Raw genomic sequence first — 19,247 nt, 5'->3', positions numbered from 1 at the left:
ACTTTATCTTTGTTTCTAAAAGGAAGTGGTAGGTGGTAGTGTCCATCTTTCATATACAATGAGCCAGAAGCAATCTCCATAAAACGCTTATCCTCAACAGACATCTCATTTTTCTCTTCATACAGGTTCTCAGAGAAATCCTGGTTATATTGTCTGATGAGCATATCCTTCAATTCAGTAACAGAAATTCTGTTACTGGACACTGCAATAGGCCCATCATATTCTGTGGTACTATCAACACCAAGTGGTCCAGTTACCACCCATCCAAGTACCGTTTCCACTGCATACGGTCCATTATCATGACTGTTTATTATTTTCCATGGCTCTAATGCTCGAGGAACATCAGTTCCAATGAGGAGTTCAATGTCTGCCTCGATTTTCTTTAAAGGGACACTCCTGAGATGAGGCCACATCTCCAGGTCAGCTTGTGTGATGATGTTTTCTGTTGAGACAGGTATTTTATCCTGTGTGTAAACTTTCGGCAGGTCCAAGTATGTGCAGCCATCAATATCTCCCACCTCTAGTCCTCTAACCTCGTAGATTCCTGCAGGCTTTTCCTGTCCCATTGTTCGCAGAAGTATCTCTGTTTTGCGTCCTTTCAAATTTAGCCGGTTCATCAATCTTTCAGTACAAAACGTTGCCGTGCTGCCTGGGTCAAGGAAAGCATAGGTTTGAATATATTTGTCCCCTTTTGCCACCTTAACACGGACAGGCACAATGGCTAGTGCACAATCTTTCCCGGCCCCGTTTACATCACCTGCTGAAACAAGAGCACTACTTATGGGAGTTTCTTCAATCTCCGTTTGACTGTCCTGCTTTGAAACGTTTACACTTTTAATATGGAGTACTGTTGGATGTTTCATTCGACAAACTTGGCATGTTAGTCTCCTCTTACAATTTTTGCTTAAATGACCTTTAAGTAGGCAACCAAAGCAATATCCGTGACTTCTCAAAAATTCAACTTTACAATCATGCGACTCTGCTTTAAAACGCAGACAGTCAGCTAAGTTGTGTTTTCCCTGGCAGAATCCACAGTGAGAGATATTGGCAATGGGTGGGGATTCTGGAGGTGGTGGAGACAAAACGGATTGCTTTATAGCACATCCTGTTTTCTCTGTAACTATTGATGTTGCAAAGCTACTGTTCTTACCTCTAATTGATTTTAGTTCACCTTTGCCTCTTGGGAATGTTTTTTTGGTTGTTGTTTGGTCTTGAAGGTCTCCAAACAAAGGATCCAAAAGCATGTTAGCATGGTTTTCCACAAACTTGACAAGATCTTTAAATCTGACTCTCCTGCCAGTTTTCTGTTGTATTTCATAAGCTGTGGTTCGCCATCTTTCTCGCAGTTTGTAAGGTAGTTTGGATGCTAACAGCCTTAAGTTTGATGGGATTTCAAGTTCCTCTAAGTACTGTAAATCTTGCATTGCATTACAACATCCTCTCAAATACATTGCATATGCATACAGCATCTTTCCATCCTCAGCTTTAATTGCTGGCCAGTTCAAGGCTTTATCCAAATAAGCTCCAGAAACTTTAATCTCATTTCCAAAATGTTCCTTTAATAGTTGTTTAGCTTCCCTGTAGCCTTTACTTCCTTCCATATGTAAGCAACTGCGAACTAAATCTCTTGGCAAACCAGATGTAAATTGTTCTAGATAATACAGTCTGTCTTTATTATTTTTAGTCTTGTCTTCGATTAATTGTTCAAATGCATGAATAAAAGACTGGTATTCTAATGGGTTACCATCAAACACAGAAATATTTCTTGGAGGTAACAAAGACAGATTTTGCTGGCTGACAATGAGTTCTGCTATGTCATTTTGTCTTTGAATAACAACATTCAAATTTTCATTATCAGCAGTAACAGCCACCTCTGGGTAATCTTGTGCAGCTTCAGATGCGTTATGATCATAAATTGCAGCTTCAGTTTCACTTTCAGTGGGATTCCTATTTTGGGGTTTATTCTCTGCTGTCCTTAATCTACTGGGAGACGATTTACATCTCTCCAAAATGGTCCGTTGAAGTGGAGTCTTTGGTATAGCACCTAAATGCATAAATTCCACATTGCCCTCTATCGAATGTGGTTCTTGATGAGAGCTATAATATTCATTCATGCCGTCACCTAAAGACGGTTCCTGGTCCACCTCAACACTTTGCAAGGTCTTTATTTTAGCATTTGATGCTGCAAGATCAGCTTCTAGCTCAATTTGCTCCATCTTTAACTTTAATTTTGCTTCCTCCATTTGTAAAGCATGTTTTTCTTTCAAGGCAGCAACTCGTGCCAGTGCAGCAGCCTGTTCTGCTTTGGCCTTTTTTAACTCTGAAGAGACTGAGGAAGATCTGGATGTGGAAGAAGATGACTTTGATTTCTTTGATACATTAGATATGCTGTCTGATGGTTTGATTGTTGATTGTACAATGTCTTTTTTCCATGTTTCGACATCTTTCAAAAAATAGTTTAAGTTAGTTATTCGAGGCTCAAACCAGTCATTATAATCATTTTCCTTTTCGTCCTCTGATAAGAGCTCTTGAACCAACCTATGAGCATTTTTAAACTCATCCACGGCTTCCTTAAATGCTTGTACTAAATCATTGACTTCATCAATATTTCCTGCATCCGTCATCAAAGCCTTTATTTCATTAATCTTTCTAGTGCAGGCTCCCAATCTGCCTCTGCGCGAAAGGACGCGCTCTTTTAACATGTTCTCAGACGCAGGCGTGGATTTAGGGTCCAACATTGTTAATGACCACACCGATCTTTTCACTTTCAAGTAAGTTCATCAATAAGCATCCTTCTTTGAAATCAACAGCTTTGCTTTCTGTAGTTATCGATCATTCTTTGTAGCGCAGCGGCGCCTTCATTCATAAACTCAGTCAGCTGATTGTACTCACGGCCCGCTGGCTGCTTTCTTTGCGCATCAGAGCGTGATCGGCTGGCAGCTCCCGACTTTAGGCTCTTCTTCAAGTCATCAGTGAAGTTTTTTCACTTGTTGCGGCTACTCTTGCATCAAAAAAGTTTCCAAAAAAATCAAAAATTGCCAGAGTAGTCTTAGGAGGAGGTTTTTCGACTCACAAAACAAAAAGCACTCGTGGAGAATTTTCTTGTTTCAAAATAAGGGTGTTTTCTTTACTAATAAAAAATAACAGAAATATTCTCAGAGTTGACTTACAAAAATTCAAATATAAAGTTAAGTGATGTGTGTGAAAAAACTGTTGCACTCCTCACTCCTTCAAACAAACAATCAGCTCCACCTCATCAGCTGCTTCTACTTGTTAATCTCAGCAGGAGGCGGACTGACAAGGAGGAGGGTCAAAGCAAAACAAATACATAAACAAATAAACAATAACTCTACCATTCACATAACCTTAGCTCTTTAACATTAATAATTTTGCAAAAGATAAATGAATCTAATTCTTAATAGGCTCCAACATCAGGCCAGCTATGTTTTCCATCACCAAAAGCCATGGAAGCAATAAAAACATCCAGAATGATGGATTTAATGACGTGATCCAATATTTTACAGTATAATTTACAATGATGTTCATTCAGAGTTAGAAATAAACACAATTAACAGTTTAGGTCAGAGGTCACGGATTAGCAGACCCCACCTGCTGGCTATTCCGTACCCAACCTGATTTAAAACATTTATAAATTACCGCATGTCGTCCGACGACAGCGTCTAAATTCACTTGCGCCGCATTCAAACCCAGGTTTAAAGCCTTGCAGGGCAGCCTAAAGCCCACTGCCAACATTAAGACAGAAAAAAGAATGAAAATAACAAACCATCAGTTCAGGGGTTTGAGAAAATATGGGAATCAGGAAATTGTCTATAAACCAAACTGAACGATTGTTGTTCTCTACTTAAAAAAACACTTTAGATTTTAAAATGAAAAATGTTCTATTTTTTGGTATAACATGGACATGGATATAATTAAAAATGTCTCCAGATCTTTACTGGTTGATAATTATCTTTATTGGGACCCCGATGGTTTTTAATTGGTTACCCCTGGATTAGACTAACATACATTTATTAAGGGCTATGTCAGGACTCCAGGCTGCGTGTTTGTCTTTTGTGTTGTTCTCCCTTCCACCAGCAGGAGGCGCCTGGTTCCGGTCCGCCTCCTCACACACCTGCTGATGGTTACCTCATTAACGTAGCGCTCTTAAGCTGCTGGTTGCCACTACCTCGATGCCAGAGTGTTTGCCAGTTTTTGGTACTCGAGCCAAGCTGAGTTTTCTCTGAGTAAGACTGAGTTCTTGTCTCCCTGAGTTTTAACTTTGTTTTTGTCTTTGCCTCTCGGCAGGAAGTCATCCTGTAAACTGGACCTTTTCGGACCTTCTCTCCCAGGAGGGATAAGCTGAGTCTAAACTGAGCCAGGGATTCAAACAGGAGGTTTGGATCCAGTCTCCTTTGAGCAAGGGAATCAATTTCACCAGGACCCGTTCAAGTACCGCAGGAAATCTGAGTGGCAACCAGCGTTTCCATCCATCTTCACCGTCCGAGTTCTGGGTAAACCCTGTTCCGCCCTCCACCGAATCAGACAAACTCTGGAAAATCAACACACAGATTGCAGTCAAGGATACTTCACTTCTCTGGAAAAGTGAGTCAACAATCAATTCAATTCAATTCCTTCAATTCAACACACAGCCAGGCAGATGAGCTCCGAGCCAGCTCCCATGCCAGAGGACGAAGAGAGCACATCCACTCAGTCACGGTCAGAGAAACAGGACCACACTGGAAAACAGGCCGATCTCCAACATCTATAAACAAGGGTGTTGATGGAAGCAGCACAGCTGATGTTTCTTTCCAGGATGACGTCACAGCCAAACAGGAACAGACGAGGCAAAGCTACTCTGAGGAAAAGCAGAGAGAGCAGAAGGTTAGAGATTGAACTAACAGATTCTGCAGAGTGGGAGAATAGAGATAGAATGAAGCAGAATGATGAAAAAGGGGTCCCTATGTCCTCCAGCAGTCTAAGCCTATAGCAGCAGAACTATAGAGATACACTATATTGCCAAAAGTATTTGCTCACCTGCCTTGACTCACATATGAGCTTAAGTGACATCCCGTTCCTAATCCATAGGGTTCAATATGACGTCGGTCCACCCTTTGCAGCTAGAACAGCTTCAACTCTTCTGGGAAGGCTGTCCACAAGGTTTAGGAGTGTGTTTATGGGAATTTTTGACCATTCTTCCAGAAGCGCATTTGTGAGGTCGCACACTGATGTTGGACGAGAAGGCCTGGCTCTCAGTCTCCGCTCTAATTCATCCCAAAGGTGTTCTATCGGGTTGAGGTCAGGACTCTGTGCAGGCCAGTCAAGTTCATCCACACCAGACTCTGTCATCCATGTCTTTATGGACCTTGCTTTGTGCACTGGTGCACAGTCATGTTGGAAGAGGAAGGGGCCAGCTCCAAACTGTTCCCACAAAGTTGGGAGCATGGAATTGTCCAAAATGTCTTGGTATGCTGAAGCATTCAGAGTTCCTTTCACTGGAACTAAGGGGCCAAGCCCAGCTCCTGAAAAACAACCCCACACCATAATCCCCCCTCCACCAAACTTTACACTTGGCACAATGCAGTCAGACAAGTACCGTTCTCCTGGCAACCGCCAAACCCAGACCCGTCCATCAGATTGCCAGATGGAGAAGCGCGATTCGTCACTCCAGAGAACGCGTCTCCACTGCTCTAGAGTCCAGTGGCGGCGTGCTTTACACCACCGCATCCGACGCTTTGCATTGCACTTGGTGATGTATGGCTTGGATGCAGCTGCTCGACCATGGAAACCCATTCCATGAAGCTCTCTGCGCACTGTTCTTGAGCTAATCTGAAGGCCACATGAAGTTTGGAGGTCTGTAGTGATTGACTCTGCAGAAAGTTGGCGACCTCTTCGCACTATGCGCGTCAGCATCCGCTGACCCCGCTCCGTCAGTTTACGTGGCCTACCACTTCGTGGCTGAGTTGCTGTCGTTCCCAAACACTTCCATTTTCTTATAATACAGCTGACAGTTGACTGTGGAATATTTAGGAGCGAGGAAATTTCACGACTGGATTTGTTGCACAGGTGGCATCCTATCACAGTTCCACGCTGGAATTCACTGAGCTCCTGAGAGCGACCCATTCTTTCACAAATGTTTGTAAAAACAGTCTGCATGCCTAGGTGCTTGAATTTATACACCTGTGGCCATAGAAGTGATTGGAACACCTGATTCCAATAATTTGGATGGGTGAGCAAATACTTTTGGCAATATAGTGTAGCTCAGGATAACCTGAGCCACTCTAACTATAAGCGTTATCAAAAAGGAAAGTTTTAAGCCTACCCTTAAAAGTAGACAGGGTGTCTGCCTCACGGACTAAGCTGGTAGTTGGTTCCACAGGAGAGGAGCCTGATAACTAAAAGATCTGCCTCCCATTCTACTTTTAGAAATTCTAGGAACCACTAGTAAACCTGCAGATTGAGAGCGAAGTGCTCTGTTAGGAACATCAGGAACAATCAGATCTCTGATATCAGATGGAGCTTGGCCATTTAAGGCTTTATATGTGAGAAGGAGGATTTTAAATTCTATTCTGGATTTAACAGGAAGCCAATGAAGAGAAGCCAGGATAGGAGAGATATGATCTCTCTTTTTCATTTTCATTAGAACTCTGGCTGCAGCATTTTGGATCAGCTGAAGGCTTTTAACTACAGTTTGTGGACTTCCTTATAGTAAAGAATTACAATAGTCCAGCCTTGAAGTAACAAATGCATGGACTAGTTTCTCAGCATCACCCCTGGACAGGATATTTCTAATTTTTGCAATATTCCTCAGTGAAAGAAGGAAATTCTAGAAACCTCTTTGATATGGGATTTAAATGACAGGTCCTGATCAAAAATAACACCAAGATTGTTTACTTTATTATCTGAAATCAGTTTAATCCCATCCAAATGAAGTGGCTAATCAGTTTCTTTTTCAGAGACTCTGGTCCAAAGACTATAACTTCTGTTTTGTCTGCATTCAGAAGCAGAAAGTTAAGAGTCATCCAGGTTTTTATGTCTTCAGACATGCCTGTAATCTATGTAATGGGTTAGCTTCATCTGGATTATAGACAGATATAGCTGGGTATCATCAGCATAACAGTGGAAATTAATCCCATGCTGTCTAATAACTCTACCGATTGGGAGCATGTATAAAGTAAAGAGAATTGGTCCTAGCACTGATCCCTGTGGTACTCCACAGGTAACCTTTGAGTGTGTTGAAGATCTATCATTAACATGAACAAACTGAATTCAATCAGATCCTCTCCTTCAAGATCAACGAATCAAATTTCCCACTGAGCCTGAACTAACAGTCTGTCTTCCCCTCGCCTTCCAGTTCCGGCAGAGCAGAGATCGGAGAAACCCGTTGAACTTTTATTGTGTGTCTCTCTGTTTGGCTTCACTGCATGTGGGTCCGAGCCTTTAGATCAAATCATGACAGGCTAGAACGTTTTCAGGGTTTTTCCTTGAATCTGATGTAGTAAGATAAAATACTTGTTTGGTGATATAATAGTTACATAATAAAGTCAGTCATAAAATAATAATTGAACTTTATTGATCTCACATTGGAGCAATGTACCTCTCCATTTAACCCCTCCCCTTGGGGAGCAGTGGGCTGCCATTGTGCGGCGCCCGGGGAGCAGTGTGGGGTTAAGGGTCTTGCTCAGGGACCCAGAGTGGCAGTCTGTGGGGATCAAACCGGGTACTTGGAACCTTCTTAGAGCTCTGCTCTAACCCACTAGGCCACCATTCCCCCGTCAATTATTATTATTTTCTCTTTGCAAAACAGTTTTACAAGCATATTAAGTAAAGAAAATTAGGAATAATAAATATTTAAAGCAACAAAGACAGTAACAAATGCTTCTATCCTTCATTCTTAAAAGTATAACAATGAGGATTCCTCCAGTCCCTGAAATAATTTTTTTATAAATTGGTCCTTCATGCTAAAGGGGCATGAAGTCATCAAGGATAACGGCTGTTGTTCCATTTAGCGGCGCCACTTTTACAGTCATAACATTTTATAGGTCGTTTTGTGTGTAAATTGCCCTCTGAACAAATGTTGCCTAGCAGGGCTGTAGGAAAATCATCATCTGATTACATTTTCAAGCCCAGCCTGTTAGGTCTACATGACAATATCATCAAAATCCAGATTTAGTTTCTGCATAGTTTCTATTGAGCTTTCTGATCTTAGCAAGAAGCTAAATGTTCCTGAAGTTTTTATAGCTTACACTGAGGCTAAAATAAAGAGTGCCCACTTAAAGGAGGTTTGTTACAAAGCTTTAAAATCAGTCCAAATTGTCCTTAAAGGCTAGATTATGTATGAAAAAACAACAACACAGAAATATAAGTTTTTACTCCAAATTATAAATTTATTGTGCTTAAGTTTAAGGGCAAAGGTTTAATTACCAACAAAACAGAACCATACATTTTGACAGAATCAAGGTGAGTGTTGGGATCTGGAGGCTGGTCACCTTTCTCCACCAGAGGGAGCCCGAGATCTTCCTCCTGAGGGCGTGAGCTGACTTCTGCACACCTGTTTTCCATCTGCTCGTCTGGAGGCTTTCTTAAGGAGGAGGAGGCTGACACTTCCCTGCCAGAGTTTTTTCCAGTAATGCTACCAGCAAACCTGAGCCAGCTACTCTGATCTGTTTTCCTGATTTTTTGAGAACCTCTCTGACTCTGTGTTCTTCTGCCTCTCAGAACCTGACATATCCGGTAATCTGTCAACTCCTGGAGAAAACCCTCATTGCCTGGAACCTGCCTGTCTGCCATCCGTCTCCGCCTCTGTCTCCGCCTCTGCCCTCAGCCCTCAGCCCTCTGCCCTCAGCCTGCCGATCAGCCTCTGGACCCTCAAGGTTCCCCCCCTACCGGTCAGAATACCCCCTGAACAGGTATTAACCCAAACCTCCATTAAGCAGCAAGTTTCCTGGATCCACTCTAACCAATCTGTCCTCTTCTAGTTGCTTCCCTCCGGTGACCAGCCTGACAAACCAAGACCCAGTTCACATTTCTCTGAAAACATTGTCAATAAACCTTTTAACCTTTTTCCCTGTCTCTGGAGTGTTTCTGCATGTGGGATAGAAGATTAGACCCCAACATGACAGTGAGTACACATTTAATCCTCCAAATCAGAAAAAACTTTGCAAAGACAAAGACAGACACAGGACTGGTGACGCAGGGCAGTCCTGTTGGAGACCAAGATGCCAGGGACCATTTCCATCTTGATGCCAACAATGTGGACTGGGCTACTGCGCAAGTTGTACAGAGATCGAAAGGCCCGAATGCCGCCAACAGCGCATCACAAGGGACCCCATTGAATGTCCTCAGCCACCCTTCAGATGTTGAAAACCACAGGGCTCCTCCTGAAGCCAAGGTTCAACCACCCTGGCGTAGGCCTTACCGGGAGGCTGAGGAATGTGATTGCCCTATAGCTGGAACACATCCTCTGGTCCTCTTTCTTATGCAAAGGAACGGCCACCCCAGTGTCCTGATCTAGAGTCACTGTCCTGGACCTTCAAGCGACGTTAAAGAGACCAGCAAACGGGGACCTCATCTAATGCATGACAGGGTAGATACTGGGATGATGAATATCGACCCGATGCAGCTCTGCCTAAAAGTGTTTGATACGTTCTTCTTCCAAGAAAAGAATGTTGGATATGGAATATCCATGGATATCCAAAGGAGTGGTCTTATTACTCACAAAGGTAGATTTGTTTATACTTTTATTTTAATACGGCAAGTTTCATACTGTCTACATTGGCTTCCAGTTTGATGAGTCCGACCCTCTGTTGGTGCTGAGACTGACGTGTGGTTTTTGGATCGTACAGCATGAGCAGATAGATCACATCAGAGCTTTAGAACATATATCATGAGCTGTGAACCTTTAAACCTGCTGTTTTGAGTTGAGCTGAGTACAAAGATTGACAATATATAGTAAAGTGTATGCCTGTTCTAACTGTGAGGCTGGACATAGTAGATTCACCAATCAGGATTTCATGAACCAATCATTGATAATGGTATAAAATCCAAAAGATTCTTCAATATTTTTGTCTCATGCACACTGACATTGTACAATTAAATGTAAAAATTAGGGGATGGGAGCGTATCACTTATTGATCACTGCTTGAGTGAACGAGGTCACAGAATTTGGCTTTTTTAAATAAAAAAAAGGAAGATGTTTAATTTTAGACGTTGAATGATTGTTTCATCATCCTACCTCCAGCCCAGACAACCTTCAGCTCTCGATTTGTCCGACAAACTGATCTACCGCCAGCTGCAGCTTCTCCCAGAGGGCTTCTCTGAGCTAGCACTGATGCTACACCTAGCCTGGCTGCCTGGACAGCCAGGCCAACTATTGCCCCAAACGACCCCCCTTTCAGAGGCATAGGCCAAACGACCCCCATTCCAAAGGGGGGGACCCGTTCATCCGTTTCTATTTGCATGTTTTCTAAACTAAAACCAGGCTTTGTTGGGCTGCTGGATAAAACCTGGAACTAAACGCTATTTCTGACATTTTGAATTGAAAAAGCTTCCTGGATGGAAGAGAAACGTCTTCAAACTTGGAAACAAAGTCCAATGGATTTTTTTTTGTATGGATAATATTATAGTATATAAATCTGTAAAGAATCACAAATAATGACCTAAATACTACCTTCTAAGAAGTCTTAATGTTTCTCTGCTAAAAAATATTCCCTTTTTTATGAACATTTTGGCACAAAGCTGAGTCTGATAAGACATGACGATAGATTAGAAAAAGAAAACGACTAATTAAAAATAATGGAGATAGAAATAGGATGAGGGAAATGGAAATAACACTAACACTAACTAACGCTAACTAACTCGTGCTGAATTACTACTGTGATGTTTAATCCTCCTAATTTCTGGGTGCAGGGATGAACCTCGAGCCGATACAGAAATGAATGATGATGGAACGAAAAGGGAAGCGGTACATTTGTTTGTGTGTGGGCACAATTGTTTATAGACACCCGACTGGGCTGTGATGTGTTGGCTGCTTAGGATTGGCCTCCTGGCAGCAGCTTGTCAACACGCCTCAGTCGTGTAAAACCGCAGTAAAACAAACAGAAACTGCCCTGCACAGTAATTCATTAATATTCTGGCTAGACAACACTAAAATCTGTCAAATCAAAGAGGCAATACAAACACGTTTAGTCACTCTGTGGACTATCAAAACATATTTTGGACCAACAATAACAGTTTATGGAGTGCCTTGAAGGTGATGTGAATGTCATGAACCGAGGACAGATGGACCCAGTATTCAAGGAGAGACAGTCAGTAGGAACGTTCATAATGTTTATTAATAAACAAAACAAAACAAAAGCAGAGCTGTGACTCACGGACACTGCAGGCGGGGGGCGGGGCACCGCCCAATCTCAGACACTCTAGGGAGGAAACACAGGTAAGTGACCACGATCAACTGATAGAAGATTATCTGGGTTGGTCACTTACCTAACAGTCCAGACCAAGAATGTCCCCAAGTGCTGCAGTCCCAGAGGACATGCTGGAAGCCGATCCTGGTCAGGGATCCAGATCAGGCAGGAACAGAACAGGTGGCAGTATCCAGACTTCCAGGCATCCACAGGAGGGTTCAGAGTCTGACTGGGACCAGAAGCATGACCAGGTGGTCACGCACAGGAGCAGACAGGATCAGGTGCAGACAGGCAGGCTCAGTGGAAGAGGGTAGCTGAGACAGGACGTAGGAACCGGAACTTGATGCAGGACTTTAAACTGGTCTCCTCCCTGGAGCCAGGCTTACTTGGATAAAAACTGAACCTCCCCCCATAATGAGCCAAAAACCCAGAGGACTCCGCGGGGGAGGAACAGTGGACGATCAGGAGACGAGACAATCACTAAAACCCTCTTTCCACTGGCAGCTAGGATCCAGGACACGAACCAAGGAACAAAACTAACAGACAGACTGACAGACAGACAAGCAATGATCTGGCCCTGAATGCTCAGACTGAACTGAATATAAACCAGAGGAAACAGGTGAGAGGAATAAATTATAATGAGGCAGGCAGGGAAAACGACAGGTGAAAGGAATGACTAATTAAGGAGGAGCAAACAGGCCAGATCATGACAGTGGATTTGTGCTATAGAAATAAATTAAATAGAATTGAATTAAATGTATTGTTTTAACCTTCCACTATGTCAATTTAAAAGTACAGTATTACCGTAAATCCTCTAATATTGGCCTGTATTCCATTAGAGGGAAAGACCTGATTATCAGAAAAAACAACCTTGGAGTGAGATTTTTGAAGTAGTTTGGACCGGTAACCCTTAGATTGAAAGGCTCTGAGGTAGAACTATAGTTTGGAGGTTTTCAGAGGATTTAACTGAAACAAAGTAGCATCCAACTGACATCAAATGGTCCTCCATCCTCTCCAACATTGATGATTTAAGCCAGCTTAGGGTGACCAGACGTTCTCTTTTACCCGGACATGTCCTACTTTTCATACCTAAGAAAATGTCCGGGGAGGGGATTTCAAAATCGTCCAGGATTTTATGATGTTATGTGTAAGACCTGAGGAATGTTTATTCCAGCATCAATGTCTGTGGGTCGATGACTGATGACCTGTAAGATGGTAAAAGTATTAACCACCCTGCAGGAATACTGGCGGGATGATGATTGCTGTTTCTTAAAAGCTGCTGTCGTGCGTGCTTGTGTAGGGATGGTGTTCCCTAAAACATGTTTCTCATCACCACCTCCTCGCTCAGCTGCTTATCCATCAGGGATGTCCCATGCCCTGAGTTCAGGGCTGTGTGTGTGTGGCCTTATGCTTTGCGGGGCCGTGCTACTAGCGCTGAGTCAATGCGTGGATGACTAGTATTCATGAGCCACCAAGAATGTGTGACATCTTAAATTAGTGAACATTCTTGGTTGAAAAACCCCTCAGCTGTGCCAACCACAACACAGACAGAACCACTGATGTGTGGCAGACTACGATGACAGGGTACACGCACGCCTACATGCACGCATGTTGACTCATACATCTTAATTAGGAGCCGAGCAGCAGTGTGTTAGTCTATGTAAAAAGACAAAAAAGACCTCGTCACTGGCAGCAAACAAGAATAATTGCAGTTACATATATGAGCACACACAATTAGGTAGACGAGGTGAATGGATGGCCTTAAACCAATTATTTCATGAGCTGCAGGATTGATGTGTCTGTGTGTCTGGGACAGAGCACATACGGTTTATGTCATGATAGCTTTCTGTGAACATCTGGAGTGTGTGTGTAGCTCTATGCAGCTATTGCTCCTAGCATGGTAAGAAAACTTGCTCTCTGGCAATGGTACAGCTAGTCACAGAGTCGGGGATGCACATGCATAAATAGAGCTAAACGAGGCATTAAGAGAGGAGGTGGTGGTACAGTTCACTGACGTCCCTGTTGCTACGGGGACAGGGTGACCTTAAACAGCTTATGGTGAAGGCGATAAGGTGACCAGCTTACCTTAGCGTCCAACCCTGCACACCCACACACAATAATGAAAAATAAACTGTTGAGGGAGGCACTCTGTCCATGATATGCATCTGTTTATTACGCAGCAAGTCAAACAACCTCTTATTTTCTCAGTGTCTTTGGTTTGCTGCATTTATTAGTCTCTTACAGTTCAATTCAATTCAATTCAGTTTATTTATATAGCGCCAAATTCACAACACATGTCATCTCAAGGCACTTTACAGTTCAACCAGATCATACAGTCAAATTGATACAAAGTTTTCTATCTAAGGAAAACCAGTTGATTGCATTGACTCATTGACTCAAATACAATCCCCCACACTAAGCATGCTTGTAGCGACAGTGGAGAGGAAAAACTCCCTTTTAACAGGAAGAAACCTCAAGCAGAACCAGGCTCAGTGTGAGCGGCCATCTGCCGAGGCCGACTGGGGTTCAAGGAGACAGAAGCAGAGATACAAGCAGCTGTAAAAGGCGGCCCCGTCCAGGAAACACACAGCCAGGCAGACGAGCTCCAAGGCAGCTCCCATGCCAGAGGATGAAGAGAGCACATCCACTCAGTCACGGTCAGAGAAACAGGACCACACTGGAAAACAGGCCGATCTCCAACATCTATAAACAAGGGTGTTGATGGAAGCAGCACAGCTGATGTTTCTTTCCAGGATGACGTCACAGCCAAACAGGAACAGACGAGGCAAAGCTACTCTGAGGAAAAGCAGAGAGAGCAGAAGGTTAGAGATTGAACTAACAGATTCTGCAGAATAGGAGAACAGAGAGAGAATGAAGCAGAATGATGAAAAAGGGGTCCCTATGTCCTCCAGCAGTCTAAGCCTATAGCAGCAGAACTATAGAGATAGCTCAGGATAACCTGAGCCACTCTAACTATAAGCTTTATCAAAAAGGAAAGTTTTAAGCCTAGCCTTAAAAGTAGACAGGGTGTCTGCCTCATGGACTAAAACTGGTAGTTGGTTCCACAGGAGAGGAGCCTGATAACTAAAAGATCTGCCTCCCATTCTACTTTTAGAAATTCTAGGAACCACTAGTAAACCTGCAGATTGAGAGCGAAGTGCTCTGTTAGGAACACAGTTTCAATATGTATTTTGTCCATCTAATAATAACAAATAATTGAACTTTATTGACCTTACAATGGAGAAATTCACTCTGCATTTAATCCATCCCTTTGGGGAGCAGTGGGCTGCCATTGAGCGGCGCCTGAGGAGCATGGTGGAGTTCAGGGTCATGCTCAGGACCCAGGAAGGAGGCAGTGGGTATCGAACCGGGTACTTGCAACCTTCTAAAAGAGCACAAGCGCACTGCTCTAGGTACCTAACTACCACTAGGCCATCATTCACTGGCTTAAGAAACTCGCTCTCCACAAATGCTTGTCAGCATAAATTAACCAGCTGCTGAGAGATGGGAACCACCCTGAATGGCAAACCAAAGGGTGCAAAATTCTGATCCTGAAGGACCCCTCAAAGGGTACAGTCCCATCCAACTACCAGCCCATAACCTGCCTCTCCACAATGTGGAATCTCATGTCCGAGATCATAGCGGCTAAGATAAGCAGGAACATGGATCAAAACATGAGCACAGCTCAGAAGGGAATTGGCAATAATACCAGAGGTGCCAAACACCAACTCCTGGTAGATAGAACAGTCGCTCAAGTCTGCAGAGCCCAAAACACTCACCTAAGCACTGGCTGGATTGATTAGATTGCAAGAAAGCCTACAACTCAATGCCACACACTTGGATCATTGATTGCTTGGAGCTATACAACAGGACTCTAAGAACCTTCATTGCAAACTCAATGAGGTTGTTGAAAACTACCCTTGAGGCCAATGGCAAGATAATTGCACAAGTCTCCATCAAATGTGGCATAAACCAAGGAGGTGTGCTGTCCCCACTGCTGTTCTGCATAGATCTGAACCCCCTCAGCCAAATAATCAACAAGACTGGCTACGGGTACCGACTCAGGAATGGGGGACATCATCAGTCACCTGCTCTACAGGGATGGCATCAAGCTGTACAATAAGAATGAGCGAGACATTGACCACCCAGATCTTTTGCACAGACATCGGGATTTCATTCAGACTAGAGAGGTGTGGTCGGATGGTAACTAAGAGAGGGAAGGTAGTCATCACAGAGGGGGTCTCACTCCCAGAAAGAACAATAGCAGACATTGAGGACAGCCACAAGTACCTTGGAATCCCACAAGCGAATGGCAACTTCGAATGCCTCCAACTAGTCAGACAGGTCCTAAGAAGCCAGGTGAAAAAAATAGTTTTATATATATATATATATATATATATATATGAATTGCATACATACATACATATGTATGTGTTGTTATTAAGCCTGATGGAGCTCGTTCACTAAAATTTTGTTGAGCAACATTTTGAGGGGATAACTGAAATCACGGTGTTTTCTGGAATGTTCAGGAAGATTTCTGAACCTGTTGACAGTCATTTTTGTTCTCTGTTCAATTCTTAGTTTTACTGAGTTATTGTTTAGTCATACAAAACTGTTTTTATTTTCTTCAACATTCTTTAGTTTTCAGTATATCATTTTATACACTCAACAGCCACTTTATTAGGTACACCTGTCCAACTGCTCGTTAACACTTAATTTCTAAGCAGCCAATCACATGGCGGCAACTCAGTGCATTTAGGCATGTAGACATGGTCAAGACAATCTCCTGCAGTTCAAAGCGAGCATCAGTATGGGGAAGAAAGGTGATTTGAGTGACTTTGAACGTGGCATGATTGTTGGTGCCAGAAGGGCTGGTCTGAGTATTTCAGAAACTGCTGATCTACTGGGATTTTCACGCACAACCATCTCTAGGGTTTACAGAGAATGGTCCGAAAAAGAAAAAACATCCAGTGAGCGGCAGTTCTGTGGGCGGAAATGCCTTGTTGATGCCAGAGGTCAGAGGAGAATGGCCAGACTGGTTGGAGCTGATAGAAGGGCAACAGTGACTCAAATAACCACCCGTTACAACCAAGGTGGGCAGAAGAGCATCTCTGAACGCACAGTACGTGGAACTTTGAGGCAGATGGGCTACAGCAGCAGAAGACCACACCGGGTGCCACTCCTTTCCGCTAACAACAGGAAACTGAGGCTACAATTTGCACAAGCTCATGGAAATTGGACAATAGAAGATTGGAAAAACGTTGCCTGGTCTGATGAGTCTCGATTTCTGCTGCGACATTCGGATGGTAGGGTCAGAATTTGGCGTCTACAGCATGAAAGCATGGATCCATCCTGCCTTGTATCAACGGTTCAGGCTGGTGGTGGTGGTGTCATGGTGTGGGGAATATTTTCTTGGCACTCTTTGGGCCCCTTGGTACCAATTGAGCATCGTTGCAACGCCACAGCCTACCTGAGTATTGTTGCTGACCATGTCCATCCCTTTATGACCACAATGTACCCAACTTCTGATGGCTACTTTCAGCAGGATAATGCGCCATGTCATAAAGCTGGAATCATCTCAGACTGGTTTCTTGAACATGACAATGAGTTCACTGTACTCAAATGGCCTCCACAGTCACCAGATCTCAATCCAATAGAGCATCTTTGGGATGTGGTGGAACGGGAGATTCGCATCATGGATGTGCAGCCGACAAATCTGCGGCAACTGTGTGATGCCATCATGTCAATATGGACCAAACTCCCTGAGGAATGCTTCCAGCACCTTGTTGAATCTATGCCACCAAGAATTGAGGCAGTTCTGAAGGCAAAAGGGGGTCCAACCCGTTACTAGCATGGGGTACCTAATAAAGTGGCCAGTGAGTGTATATTTTTTTTTACATTTGACACTTTGTTTTAGCCTCTATTTAAGCTACTTTAATGCCTGCATTCAAAGATGGTCCATCCATAATAGCACACTGGCTCTATTCCAATCCTTCTCCAATGCCTCCCCAATTCTCTGGGCTGATGAGCTGAGACGATGCTCCGTTCATCAGATTGGCTGTCTGTCTTCCTTGCTTTCTTTAACACTTTTAGAAATGACCTGACACATCCAATCTCAGGTTATTACACAGATGTGGCAACTCTCTCTCCCTCTTTCTCTCACACACACATTTCAAAGAGGAAAAAGTTACACCCCATTTGCTGAAACCCACATCAGGGCACCCTCTATTTAAGGGGCCAGAATGAAAACGTATAATGCAGTCTGTCTCTGCACTTGTAACAAGTATATGATGCATCCCCTTTTCTACACAATTGGGCACATACATATACATGCAAAGTAGGAACAGGATGAAATACCCCCCCCCCCCACCTTCTGCTAGAACAAGTGCAGAGGAGAAACAAGTACCTATACAGCCCAAGCAATTCTTCAACAGATGATTTCTCATGACCCTTTGAATTGAACAATATTTCTGGACGTAAACAAACAGCCTCATGACTGTTACTTCAGTTTCCACTAATGTGCCATCCTCAACCACCCCCTCCTGTTTCCTATCCAGCTCCATACCAAGGTCGTCGGCCTCTTTTCTGCCATTGGCATTCCCCTCGTATCCATTATAATCCTTCCAGTTAAGCCTCGGGTGCAAATACGTCCTATTCACCCTGCACCAAGTGGACTGCCGATACCCAGCGGATCCTGTGTTTATGTACATATCTGCATGCTTATGTTCTGCTGAGTGATGTGTAATCATATTCACCTCTGCACACACAAGCGTCTGTGTCAAACACCCATCTGTGCTTAGTATTCCTTCCACCACTCGTCCTTGCATCCCCATGCCTGTTCTTTTACTCTCCGTTCTGCTCTTTTAAATGAGAATAACAACGTCTGAGGTGGGGGTTGCTGGGGTGGGGTGCAGATGGAGCAGTGAGCAACAAAATACAGGTGAGTAAGGTTTACACAGATTGATGTCTTCCTGTTAAGTGTCTGTAAAAGACACGATCTAAGCAGATGATTGTGATGCTGAAAATAGCTTTTTTTCTTCTGTGTTGACAGAAACATGATCATTCAAAGAAAAGTGGAAGAAATAAACTTACTTTATTCATCGTTCTTACCAAAACTATCAATGCTGGCTGTTCTTTTCACCTCACCAACATAACACTAACTAATAGTATTAAGATTTAAAGTGACAATCCTGAAAAAGTATCTTAATTGCAAAGAGGAAGCATAATGATACCTGGATTTTAGCTATTTATTTTAAATAATATCGGAACATTTTTGCATGCGTTGGTATTTAGTCCATAAATCTGATTAGCCTGGTCAGTCAGACTAATTAACATGTTGAACACGGAATATAAGTCAGTTCAGGAATGGCTACAGCTCAATACTAAAAGCAGGAATAACAGAGTTAGAACTGTTTAGAACCCATAACTATGGATGTCATTCAAAACATTTTATTTTTTATTAAAAAGCTCTTTCAGCAGAAAGTTGTGAAAATTGAAATGATAAACATTTCTTTCACTATATAATATAGAGCATTATTTTAACATCTCTTCTTTACCGATGCAATTGAGGGAAGTGGTGGCCTAGTGGTTATGCTGCGTTCACACTGGACTCAGCTGGCGCGACAGAAGCAGCGAGTTTACATGCAAAGTCAATGGTTGACGCGTGTCAAGACGCAGCAAAAGGTCCCGCGGCGCGTTTTGAGCAGCTGAAGCAGCGCGTCGGGCGCCTTTAAGCATCTGACGCGCGTGACGCGCCGCAAACGCGTTGCTGCTCGAGATGGAAAAATTTAATGTTTGCTGCTCGACGCGCCGCGTCAACCAATCAGAGAAGCTGATCTGGGAGCT

This window comes from Cyprinodon tularosa, unplaced genomic scaffold (genome assembly GCF_016077235.1).
Source record: "Cyprinodon tularosa strain WSP-4 unplaced genomic scaffold, ASM1607723v1 ctg1141, whole genome shotgun sequence".
NCBI classification, from domain to species: domain Eukaryota; kingdom Metazoa; phylum Chordata; class Actinopteri; order Cyprinodontiformes; family Cyprinodontidae; genus Cyprinodon; species Cyprinodon tularosa.
This window is presented reverse-complemented; position numbering follows the sequence as displayed.